The sequence below is a fragment of the Cetorhinus maximus genome, chromosome 12 (assembly GCF_964194155.1).
Source record: "Cetorhinus maximus chromosome 12, sCetMax3.hap1.1, whole genome shotgun sequence".
Classification (NCBI taxonomy): Eukaryota; Metazoa; Chordata; class Chondrichthyes; order Lamniformes; family Cetorhinidae; genus Cetorhinus; species Cetorhinus maximus.
The window spans coordinates 87,378,803-87,390,033 of record NC_135890.1 but is presented as its reverse complement, the minus strand read 5'-3'; the positions used below and the strand labels follow the sequence as shown (position 1 = coordinate 87,390,033).

The following is an 11,231-nucleotide window of genomic DNA, read 5'->3' as shown; positions in this document are numbered from 1 at the left end:
ATTCCAAAGGAATTTGATTACCAAGTCTGCAGTAGTCATTGTTGTAGAACACTTTGAAATTTCATCTCAGAAACTTTTGACCCATTTCAAGATAGTAGAAACCAACAAGAGATGGGGTTCTTTCATCCTTTACAGGGGGTTTGAGTGTCTGTTGGTTGTATATCCCAGCAGTTCCCATTGTCTTGACAAGATTACAATTGATTAAAGTCCAGCACTTTTCATTTTTCATATCTTTCTTTCAGTAGTCCTTTTTCAAGTGGACCTTGACACCCCCAGGTATGAAATTCCATGAGCAACATTTCAGGGCATATCTGCAGTGCAATCCATATAGTAATTATTCAGAAGTTGTTCGCTTACAATTCCAGACATCAGGTGACTTATGGCAGCTGTCTTGAGTCAGTGTCTTTTCTTGTATTTTAAACAGTTCACTATGTTTTTGGTTTGCTGTTGAAGTTATAGGTAGATATCACTCAGCCACAATTTCCCATTGTCGTGATAACCCTTAGCAGGCTTGGGCCCTCTAGGCTTCGGACCAGCAAAGGATGCCCACCAATGTCCTCACAGTCAACAGGACATAGCAGTCAACCTCCAGCTCTTCTGTGGATGTTGGGGCTGCACCTAGGTATAGTAATAAGGAAAGATAGGAAAGTTTTGAAGACACGGATGTACAACCATTGAATATACTTTTGGCACTTGTAAATGTATGTTTAATTGCACCATGTTCAGGTTTGCTGCATTCTCATTATGCTGCTTGTTGATGCCATGGTTGTGCCGGTTTAAGTTTCTAATCAGATACCGATGATGTGGTTCTCACAATACACCATTTATTGTCTCACATTATCAGCAGTGTCATCATTGATATTCCAACATGAGCATGTTTCAGCCTTGGCCATCATTCATGATTTTGCAGCCTTGGGAAGCATCAGGAAACCCATCACCCAGTTTTAAGCCCTCTTAGAATGCTGTCTGCACAGTGTTTTCTGTCAAGCCTGTCCTACTGCTGTCCTGATGCGAGGAGGATGAAAAGAGGCTTCAAGGGGAGTTAGACAGGCGAAGTGAGTGGCCAGGAACATGGCAGGAGTATGAGGGCCAAAAGTGTGAGGCTTTTCACTGTGGTCTGAGGAATAGCAAACAAGAGCCTTTCCTAGATAGTGAGAAGTATGGATGGTCAAACGGACCTGGCCGTCCTTGTTCAAAAGTAACTGTGAGCTAACATGCAGGTGCAGCCGGCAAGTAAGGAGGCAACTGACACATTGCCCTTGATTGCAAGAGAGATAAAGTGTAGGATTAAGGAAGTCTGGCAGCAGTTGACTGCAGTCTTGGTGAGACCTCACCTGGAGTATTGTCTGTCCTGTTCGTCTCCTTAGCTAGGGGAGGATTGAACTCACATTAAGGGATTGCAACCAAAATGCACCAGAATTGTTCCAGGGACTGGGGGATTTTCCCATGAGGCGAGATTACTGCAGCTGTCGACCTTGCTGGGATCTCGATGTTAGGAGACCCATGAGTTGGGGAGCAAACCTACTGCTGTGCGGGCTTCACCACAGAGAGGAGAAAAAAACTGAGCATGTTCTCATCCAGTTGCCTCATGATTATTAGGGTATCTCTTTAAAACAAAAACAGAAAATGCTGGAAAAACTCAGCAGGTCTGACAGCATCTGTGGAGAGAGAAACAGAGTTTGATGTTTCGAGTCCGTATGACTCTTCTTTAGAGCTACAGAGAAGTAGAAATGCGGTAAAATTTATACGGTTTAAAGGGGTGTGGAGCAAGTGAAACTGGATAGAAGACCAGCAATAAGTGGGGGCATAGGAGAGATTGACAAAGATGTCATGAACAAAATGACAAAGGGAGTGATAATGGTAGTGGTAAGGGCTAAAAGAAGGTGCTGATAGTGGCATTAAAGTAAGAAAGCAGGATATGATAATAGCAGGACAAGGGTAAGCATCTGAAAAGAACAACATGAACAAGTAACAGATGGTCCTAGTAGGGGTGGAGTGGAGGGTAAAAAAAGGGTTCACAAATGGAATAAAAAGGGGGGATAAAACAGTGAATAAATGAATGAAAATAAAAATGAATAAAAATAAAAATAAGTGGGCAAAAAATAAAAATGAATTTTGAAAAAAGGGATAAAAAAGGGGGTGAGGATGGAGGAGAGAGTTCATGGTCTGAAATTGTTAAACTCCATGTAAAGTCCAGAAGACTGTAAAGTGCCTAATCGGAAGATGAGGTGCTGTTCCTCCAGTTTGCGTTGAGCTTCACTGGAACATCACAGCAGGCCATGCCCTCTCATATGGACATGAGAGCAGGATGGTGTGTTGAAATGGCAAGCGACAGGAAGATCTGGGTCATGCTTGCGGACTGAGCGAAGGTGTTTCGCAAAGCGGTCACCCAGTCTGCATTTGGTTTCCCGATGTAGAGGAGACCATATTGGGAGTAGCGAACGTAGTAGACCAAATTGAAGGAGGTGCAAGTGACGCGCTGCTTCACCTGAAAGGAGTGTTTGGGTCCTTGGACATTGAGGAGGGAGGAGGTAAAGGGGCAAGTGTTGCACCTTCAGCGATTGCATGGGAAGGGGATGAGGTGTTGGGGGTGATGGAGGAGTGGACCAGGGTGTACCAGAGGGAACGGTCCCTTCGGAATTCTGATAGAGGGGGTGAGGGGAAGATGTTTGGTGGTGGCATCATGCTGCAGTTGGCGGAGGATGATCCTTTGAATGCTGAGGCTGGGGGTGGTGGTGAAAAGTGAGGACAAGTGGGGACCCTGTCATGGTTCTGGGAGGGAGAGGAAGGGGTGAGGACAGAGGCGTGGGAGATGGGTCAGACACGGTTGAGGGCCCTGTCAACCACAGTGGATGGGAAACCTCGGTTAAGGAAGAAGCGTCGTTTTAGAAAGCGGCATCATCGGAACAGATGCGATGGAGGCGAAGGAACTGAGAAAATGGGATGTAGTCCTTACAGGAAGCAGGGTGTGAGGAGCTGTAGTTGAGGTAGCTGTGGGAGTTGGTGGGCTTGTAATGAATATTGGTGGACAGTCTATCACCAGAAATGGAGACAGAGAGGTCAAGGAAGGGGAGGAAAATGTCAGAGATGGACCATGTGAAGGTGATAGAGGGGTGGAAATTAGAAGCAATAGTTGGCCAATGGTGCTCACCTTTAACTCCAACCACCCCAAAAGACCCTACTCCCACTTCGAGGATTCACACATACAGAGAAACTGTGTTGTGAAGAAGACCCTTGAGAAAATGGTGCGCATAACTTTCCAGACACGTTCCGCCACCTTCTAGCCTCCCCCAACACCCACCAACTTGCCTCCAACCATCATCCTTCGCCCACCCAATAAAATTAGTCCTCTCCCCTGCCACCCTTAAACATTCCCCCATTAACCTTAACCTATAACTATCACCTTCCACATGCCTCTGAGTCTACACCCATTACTGTCCCCATGTCCACCCTGACACTAACCCCTCCCATTATCCGAGCCACCTGTTTTGCCCGTTTTTTGAGACCCCCCCGCCTGCCCCCCGAAACCTTCAGTTACCTGACTATGGTTGTAAGGGTTTAGTCGCTTTATTCACTAGGTCTCAAAGAGGTTCACAGGCTTGTAAGGTTGAAGGGTACTGTTTATTGGTAACGCATACTATATGTATGTACAAAGTATAGCTCGGACTAAGAGCTAACTTCATGCTGACTTCTACTTGAGTCTGTCCATACAATGTCTCCTGTCTACTGTCATATGTCTCTCTACATCATACTGTGGCCGATACTGTTCTCCAGTCCCACATTAACTCTTGCTATGCCAAATACCCTTATACTACAACTATTGCCCTGGACCTGCCACACTACCTGCATCCCACAACCCCCTTCACTGTGACTGTTCCCTCCACTGCCCAGTACCCTCAGTTCAACCCTCAGGACCCCAATGTAGGCAGCACCAACCCCACCCTCCAGCACCATCTCTCTCCCACCATCCGTGCCCGGAAACCCCTTCCCCCACCCAATCACCAGACCCCCAGACCCAACAAGCTTCGTCCCACGTCCCTGCACCCTTTCTTTCCCACCCTTCCTCGGACAGTCTGTCTACCTTCCCCCAACGGCCTCCAACCCTTCCCCCCTGGTCCTCCCTCCCTTGAATTGCCTCCAGTCCACCCTCGGGCCACCCCCATCCTCACCTTAGCCTGCCTGCCCTGCCCTGTCCAGCCTCTGCTCCAGTCATAAATGTGAACGTTCTAATTTCTTGCTGGCAGCGAACTTAATTTGGAGGGGGTAAGTTAATTCTGGTGAGCTGGCCTTTTGATGAGCATGTATGACAAACTAGTAGATGCAAAAGGGCTTCCCGACATTGTTTGTCAGGAAGCTTGACCCATCTTTAAAGACCCAAGAGCTTAATTGCAAAAGTCCATCCCGTTGTCTGGAAACTGATTTTTGGCCTCACACTAAGTTACGTTCCCCTGTCCGTCAAGCTTCCCGTTGCTGGTGGGCCCGGAAGATTCTAGCCAAAGGACATTCAATAGCTACATCAAGCAAAATGTGCTACAACAACCAAAGTTTAAGTGCAACTGTTGAATTAATGTCAATTCAACTTTGGCTAAAAGGATCCAAACTTCTTGTGTTTAGCAGTCTAGAAAAGAGGTCGTTTTTCACTTAAATCTATTGTGCAAGCTATAAAGTGCCAAATAATTGTTTTCTACCTTTATATTTCAGGGACAGTGACAGCAAAAGTGACCGATTCCTGGACACCTACCAACAGGGATAGGAACTGTTTTCCTCATGTTTTGATTTTGAGATGTTTTGGCATCTTGAAGATGTGTTTCAAATGCTTGCTGGCATGCATCAATACAGCCATGGAAAGTTTTGCCAGCTCTTTGTAATGGTTTGCATGTTATGTAGACAAACTATGTCCTTTGGGATTTCATCGGGACCTTGGGGAGGTTAAAATGATATGAATCTGAAGACAGGAGTGATTCAGATCCTATCCACTGATGAAACCTCTGTCAAAACTAGAAATAGAAGAGCAGATGGACTAAATTACAGTCCCTTTCCAATGAAGGTAACCATTACACGATTAATAAATTAAAACCTTCCCACTACAGAAAAATAACAAAAGGACTAAAGGGTAAAAACGTGACCCCTCAGATGAAGTTAAAAGTGCAACTGGCCTGGAGCCAGGTGATGTTTTTTTCCAGAAGACTGGTGATGAGGAAGGTTATGATCTCCCAGCTTCCATCAGCCTCCCATTACTCATTATTCAGGGTTTCAACAACTGCAGCCTTGCTGTAAAGCTATTGCCTTACAGTCAGGAGTCACTGATGCATTCCTTTCCTTTGTCTCATCCTGGCTGTGTTGAAATCAAGGCTTACTGATTTGTGACTTTAACTGTTCTTTCCCAGACCTCAAAACTGTTGAGTTCCTTGTCTTTCCCAATGGATCCTTCCTCCTACAATCTTCGAGGGTTAAAAATAAGCTTGGCATGAACTGATTTTTCCCTCCCCAACTGTGGTTTCCTGATTAAAAAGAATTGGAGCTGAATTTTCAGACCCACTCAGGTCAGGGTTGGAGACGTAAGGGGCCCTAAAATACCGACGTCAACCAGCATGCTTGTTTCCCGAGCTGCGGGTAGTGCCGGCCATTTGACATAATTGCCTGGAGGCAGGCACCCAGTGGCAGGTCAGGAGCAGCAGCACTCCAGGCAGACCTAGATGCCCTCTCTGCCTTCCTGGGTGCAGATTCAGCCAAACACTGCCACCCCCAACACAGTGTTGGCCTGTCTGCTGAATCTGATTCCTATTTAAAGGTTTTAAACAGTTGGTTGGAGAGCAACCCCAGGTTGAAGCGCCCTCAATGTTACTTACCTTCTGCTGCAGCTTACTGCTCCTCTCAAGCTGGAAGGCCTCTGATTGATTGCCCCAACTTCAAGAGCCCACCTGCCACCTGTAAGTGGGCAAGGAACCTGTCTCCATGTTAATTAAGGAGGTGCCTCCATACAAATCCCAAAGATTGACTGTTTCCCCTGGGGCGGGCTCAGGACCTGGAAAAAGTTCAGAATCCTGTTTCCCACCCGGAAGGGGGAATTCAGCCATGAAGTTCTGTGTTCAGCTTGCAACAAAAAAAAATTGATGGAGATCATGGATTTCAGAATGGATTTTTAAACAGCTTTGAATAAATGCAAAAACCTGGGGTGGAATTTTCCAAACCAGGACTGAATCCCGTGGCAGGGGTGGGAGCTGGGAGTGTTTCCCGCTGCGGAGACCGGTGGAAATTCATGGCGTTTCCAGATTCAACGACGCATCCCTGGAAGTCCTGCTCAATGCAGTGGAGGCCAGAAGGGCCGTCCTCCACCCCGAGTTTGTAAGAAGGAGGCTGAGCCTTCTGACTAACCCTGCATGGGAGGAGGTCTCCAGGGAGGTCAGTGTCTAGGGCCTCCACCAGAGGGCTGCCCTGTAATGCTGCAAAAGGATGAATAACCTCATCCACTTTGCCAGGGTAAGTGAACCCTCAATGGCTCACACTCACCTCATTGAATGGTACAGGGGACATGGGCCTCATTGGCAAGGGCACCATCTGTATGGCCCATGAATGAAAGAGCTGCTCAACATGATAAGGTGATGCCTCATAGTCCCACTGAAGTCCATCTAGTCTGCAGATGGAGAGGCCACTGTGGATCCCTGATCTCTCCACACAGAGAGCTCAGATGCTGTCTGGGGTAGTGTATGGGGGGTTAGGCATCTAGGATACCAGCAAGCACTGCTGTTGACCTGCTTCTGTGAGCCTTATCCTTCTATCTGCATGGGCTCACTGCTCTGGAGAGTGCTCCCCCAGAACCCTTTTGGACAACCTGCAGTGCATCAATCAGATGGCACACAATGCAATAGGTTATTTGTAAGACTGGAAGCATGAGAAAGAAACATAAAACCCAATTACCCTCAACCCCATCTTCTCTCTTTGCACAGGTGAAGTTGAGGCACAATACGAGAAAGAGAGAGAGAAGACGGGAGGGGGCTGGCCTGACCACAAGGACCTCACTGACTTAAGGAGCAGGCAGCCCAGCTGGCAGTGGAGCAACCAGGCCGAGCCTGTGGAGATGGAGAGGTTGGTGGGCAGCCTCCATCCAATAAGGGCCCAGGCATGTCTCTCCTCTCTCGCTCTCTCCTCTCTCACTTATGGATGCCAGCAGGAAGAGGGCAAGGGAACAAGAGGAGACCCTGTCCTGCAGTTCATCCAGCCCACAGAGGACCAAGGACACGGGGAGGAGGAAGAAAGTGCACCTGTAGAGCAGTCACAGCAGTCACCTGCACCCTCCACCAGCACAGGGGCACAGGCTTCAGTGGATATTAGATGTAGTTCAGGCCTGTTCTTACATTCTGGTGGTCACCACATGGACACATTTTCACAGCAGGAGGAGACAGGGTCAGCCAAGCTCACCGGCACTCGGAGAACTGCTGGGGAAGAGGCATCTGTGACATCCAAGTCTGATGATGAGCCTCTGGGATGAGCCCTGCATGGGATGCTGGGGTAGCTGCAAGAGGTGGGGGAACATCAGGCAGAGGTGGCAGAGGCCCTCAGTTGCGGCACGTGAGGCAGAGCGGTCCATCTGCCTGCTCTCTGATGAAGTGGTGCAAACATGTGCACGCATCAAGGTCTCCATGGGGAGGGTGGCAGATGCCATGGAGAACCTGGTCCAGCAGAATGCCCAGTTTCTGTCAGAGATGCGCGCAGACCTGTACTCCATCACTGTAGCCATTGGTGAGCTTTAGCAGTGGCTATGCCATGGGGGATAGGGCACCTTGACCTTGCTCCAGGTGATCTTTTCCCTCAAGCAGTCAGGCAGGGGCCCTTGGGCACACAAAGGGAGGAGGAGCAGCTGTTGGATACCCATGTGACCTCCACTCAGGACTCTGAGAGTGTCTGCACCTTCAGAATCTCCCTTGCCTGTGGCCCCTTCAGCTTTGTCCTCTGTGACTGCAGAGGGAGTAGCTGCCCTGCAGCAGGACAGCCAAAGTAAGCTGGGGCCCTCCAGACCTCATGTCTCCAGAGGACAGCTGCCTAGGTCATCCAAGACAACATGGCAAACTGGTCACCACCCCTGCTGTGGATGTTGGGCAAGCACCTAGAAGCGGTAGGGAGCACAAGATTGTGGAGTTTTGATTTCACATGTGGTTGCATGGGTGCACTACGATTGGTAACATTATGGCACTTTTGTAAATATACTTGCACTTTAATAAGGTCTGATGTGGTTTATTTGCAATGCAGTTCCCCACCGCCCTGCCCTGCCGCCATTAATGTATGAAAATAAAGGCCAGCTAACACTAGCAGGACCCCCCAATACAATTCACCTCAACCAGCCCACAGACCACGTGAGATAGAAGTCAAGATCAGGAGTGACCATCTGCAGCCAGGGAGATAAAGCAGCACAGGCACTAATGTTTCTCTTCAGTCTCCTGAATGTTTTGAACCTTAAATGCTTCCATAATTTTATCTTGTTGCCGCTGAGGGTGCTGCTGTCTGCTACTGAAATCTGCTGTTCCACTACACTTCCAACACTTCTACCCCTCCCCATTAAGGTGCTGTTACAGGTCTGTGATGAACACTGCCTCATGGGAATTCCTGGCCTCCAAAAAGGCAAGCTGCTTTATATGCAGTGCGATTCAGGCTGGCAGCTCGCTTCTTGACACACCAAAATCAATTAGGCTTTCTCCCCAGCTAATCAGTCATGGTGGCCATCGATTCCCATTAAATGCACCAGAGCACAGAGCAAAAAACAATGAATGATATAGTTCCAAGCCAGGATGGTGAGTGGCTTGGCGGGGAGTTCCCATGTGTCTGCTGTCCTTGTCCTTCTAGGTGGTAGCAGTCGTGGGTTTGGAAGGTGCTGCCTAAGGAGCCTTGGTGAGTTCCTGCAGTGCATCTTGTAGATGGTACACAGGTAGTGAAGGGAGTGAATGTTTGTATCCTGGATGGTGTCAAGCTTCTTGAGCATTGTGGGAGCTGCACTCATCCAGGCAAGTGAGGAGCATTCCATCATATTCCTGACTCGCCTTGTAGATGGTGACAGGCTTTAGGGAGTCAAGTGGTGGGTTACTCACTCCTAGAGTCTGGCCTGCTCTAGTGGACAGTATTTATATATATATATATTATTTTTTATTTGTTCATGGGATGTGGGTATCAATTGCCCATCCCTAATTGTCCTTGTTCAGAGGGCATTTCAGAGTCAACCACGTTGCTAACTATGGGTCTGGAGTCACTTGTAGGCCAGACCAGGTAAGGGCGGCAGATTTCCTTCCCTAGAGGCAGGGAAACTAATGTCCTTTAGGGAACCAGATGGGTTTTTACGACAATCGTCAATGATTTCATGGTCATCATCAGACTTTTAATTCAATTCAAATTTCACCATCTGCATGGTGGGATTCGAACCAGGGTCCCCAGAGCATTGCCCTAAATCTCTGGAATACCTGGTGAGTGACTATACCACTACGCCACTGCCTCCGCTATGGTAGTCCAGTTCAGTTTCTGGTCAATGTAACCCCCATGATGTTGATAGTAGAGGAATTCAGCGATGGTAATGCCATTGAATGTCAAGAGGCAGTGGTTAGATTCTCTCTTGTTGGAAATGGTCATTGCCTGGCACTTGTGTGGCAAAAATGTTACTTGCCACTTGTCAACCCAAGTCTGGATATTGTCAAGTTCTTGCTGCATTTGGACATGGACTGCTTCAGTATCTGAGGAGTCACGAATGGTGATGAACATTGCACAATCAGCGAACATCCCCACTTCTGAACTTATGATGGGAGGAAGGTCATTGATGAAGCAGCTGAAGATGGTTGGGTAAAGGACACTACCCTGAGGAACTCCTGCAGTGATGTTTGGAACTGAGATGATTGACCTCAAACAACTACAACTGTCTTCCTTTGTGCTAGATATGACTCCAACCAGCAGAGAGCTTTCCCACCACCCCCACTACCCGATTCCCATTGATTCCAGTTTTACTAGGGCTCCTTGATGCCACACTCAGTCAAATGCTCCCTTCATGTCAAGGGCAGTCACTCTCACCTCACCTCTGGAGTTCAGCTCTTTTGTCCATGTTTGAACCAAAGCTGTAATGAGGTCAGGAGCTGAATGGCCCTGGCGAAACCCAAACTGAGCATCAATGAGCAGGTTATTGCTAAGCAAGTGCTTGATAGCACTGTTGATGGCTCCTTCCATTGCTTTACTGATAATCAAGAGTAGACTGATGGGGTGGTAATTGGCTGGGTTGGATTTGTCCTGCCTTGTGTATGGGAAATACCTGGGCAATTTTCCACATAGCCGGATAGATGCCAGCGTTGTAACTGTACTGGAACAGCTTGGCTAGGGACGCGGCAAGTTCTGGAGCACGAGTCTTCAGTACTATTGCCGGAATATTGTCAGGGCCCATAGCCTTTGCAGTATTCAGAGTCTTCAGCCATTTCTTGACATCGCGTGGAGTGAATCAAATTAGCTAACGACTGGCATCTGTGATTCTGGGGACCTCCGGAGAAGGCCGAGATCAATCATCCACTTGGCATTTCTGACTAAAGATTGGTGCAAATGCTTCAGACTTATCCTTTGCACTGCTGTGCTGGGCTCCCCCATCATTGAGGATGGGGTTATCTGTGGCGCCTCCTCCTCCAGCAAGTTGTTTAATTGTCCACCACCATTCATGATTGGATGTGGCAGGACTGCAGAGCTTAGATTTGATTTGTTGGTTGTGGAATCGCTTAGCTCTGTCTATCGGAAGCTGCTGATGCTGCTTGGCACGCAAGTAGTCCTGCATTGTAGCTTCACCAGGTCGACAACTCATTTCTAGGTATGCCTGGTGCTGCTCCTGGCATGCCCTCCTGCACTCTTCATTGAACCAATGGTGATCCCCTGGCTTGGTGGTAATGGTAGAGTGGGGAATATACAGGGCCATTAGGTTACAGATTGTAGTTGAGCATAGTCCCTAAACTTAAGTTGCTCGATCTGTTCGAAATCTTAGCATGGTCGTAGTGCCACACAACATGATGGAGGGTATCCTCAATGTGAAGACAGGACTTCATCTCCACAAGGACTGTGCGGTGGTCATTCCTATTGATACTGTCATGGACAGTTGCATCTGGTGAGGATGAGGTCAAGTATGTTTTTCCCTCTTGTTGGTTCCCTCACCACCTGCCACAGACCAGTCTATCAGCTATGTCCTTTAGGACTCGGCCAGCTCAGCCTGTAGTGGTGCTACTGAG

General features: G+C 48.2%; 1 long non-coding RNA gene across 1 annotated transcript in view; it reads right to left on the bottom strand.

The window, feature by feature from the left end:
• Nucleotides 1-448: 448 nt before the first annotated feature.
• LOC144687114 (uncharacterized) overlaps nucleotides 449-11,231 on the bottom strand; it is a 281,605-nt gene continuing 270,822 nt past the window's right edge. Inside the window, exon 3 of the long non-coding RNA XR_013578066.1 lies at nucleotides 449-618. This is a non-coding gene — a long non-coding RNA (uncharacterized LOC144687114). The remainder of the gene's footprint in view (nucleotides 619-11,231) is intronic.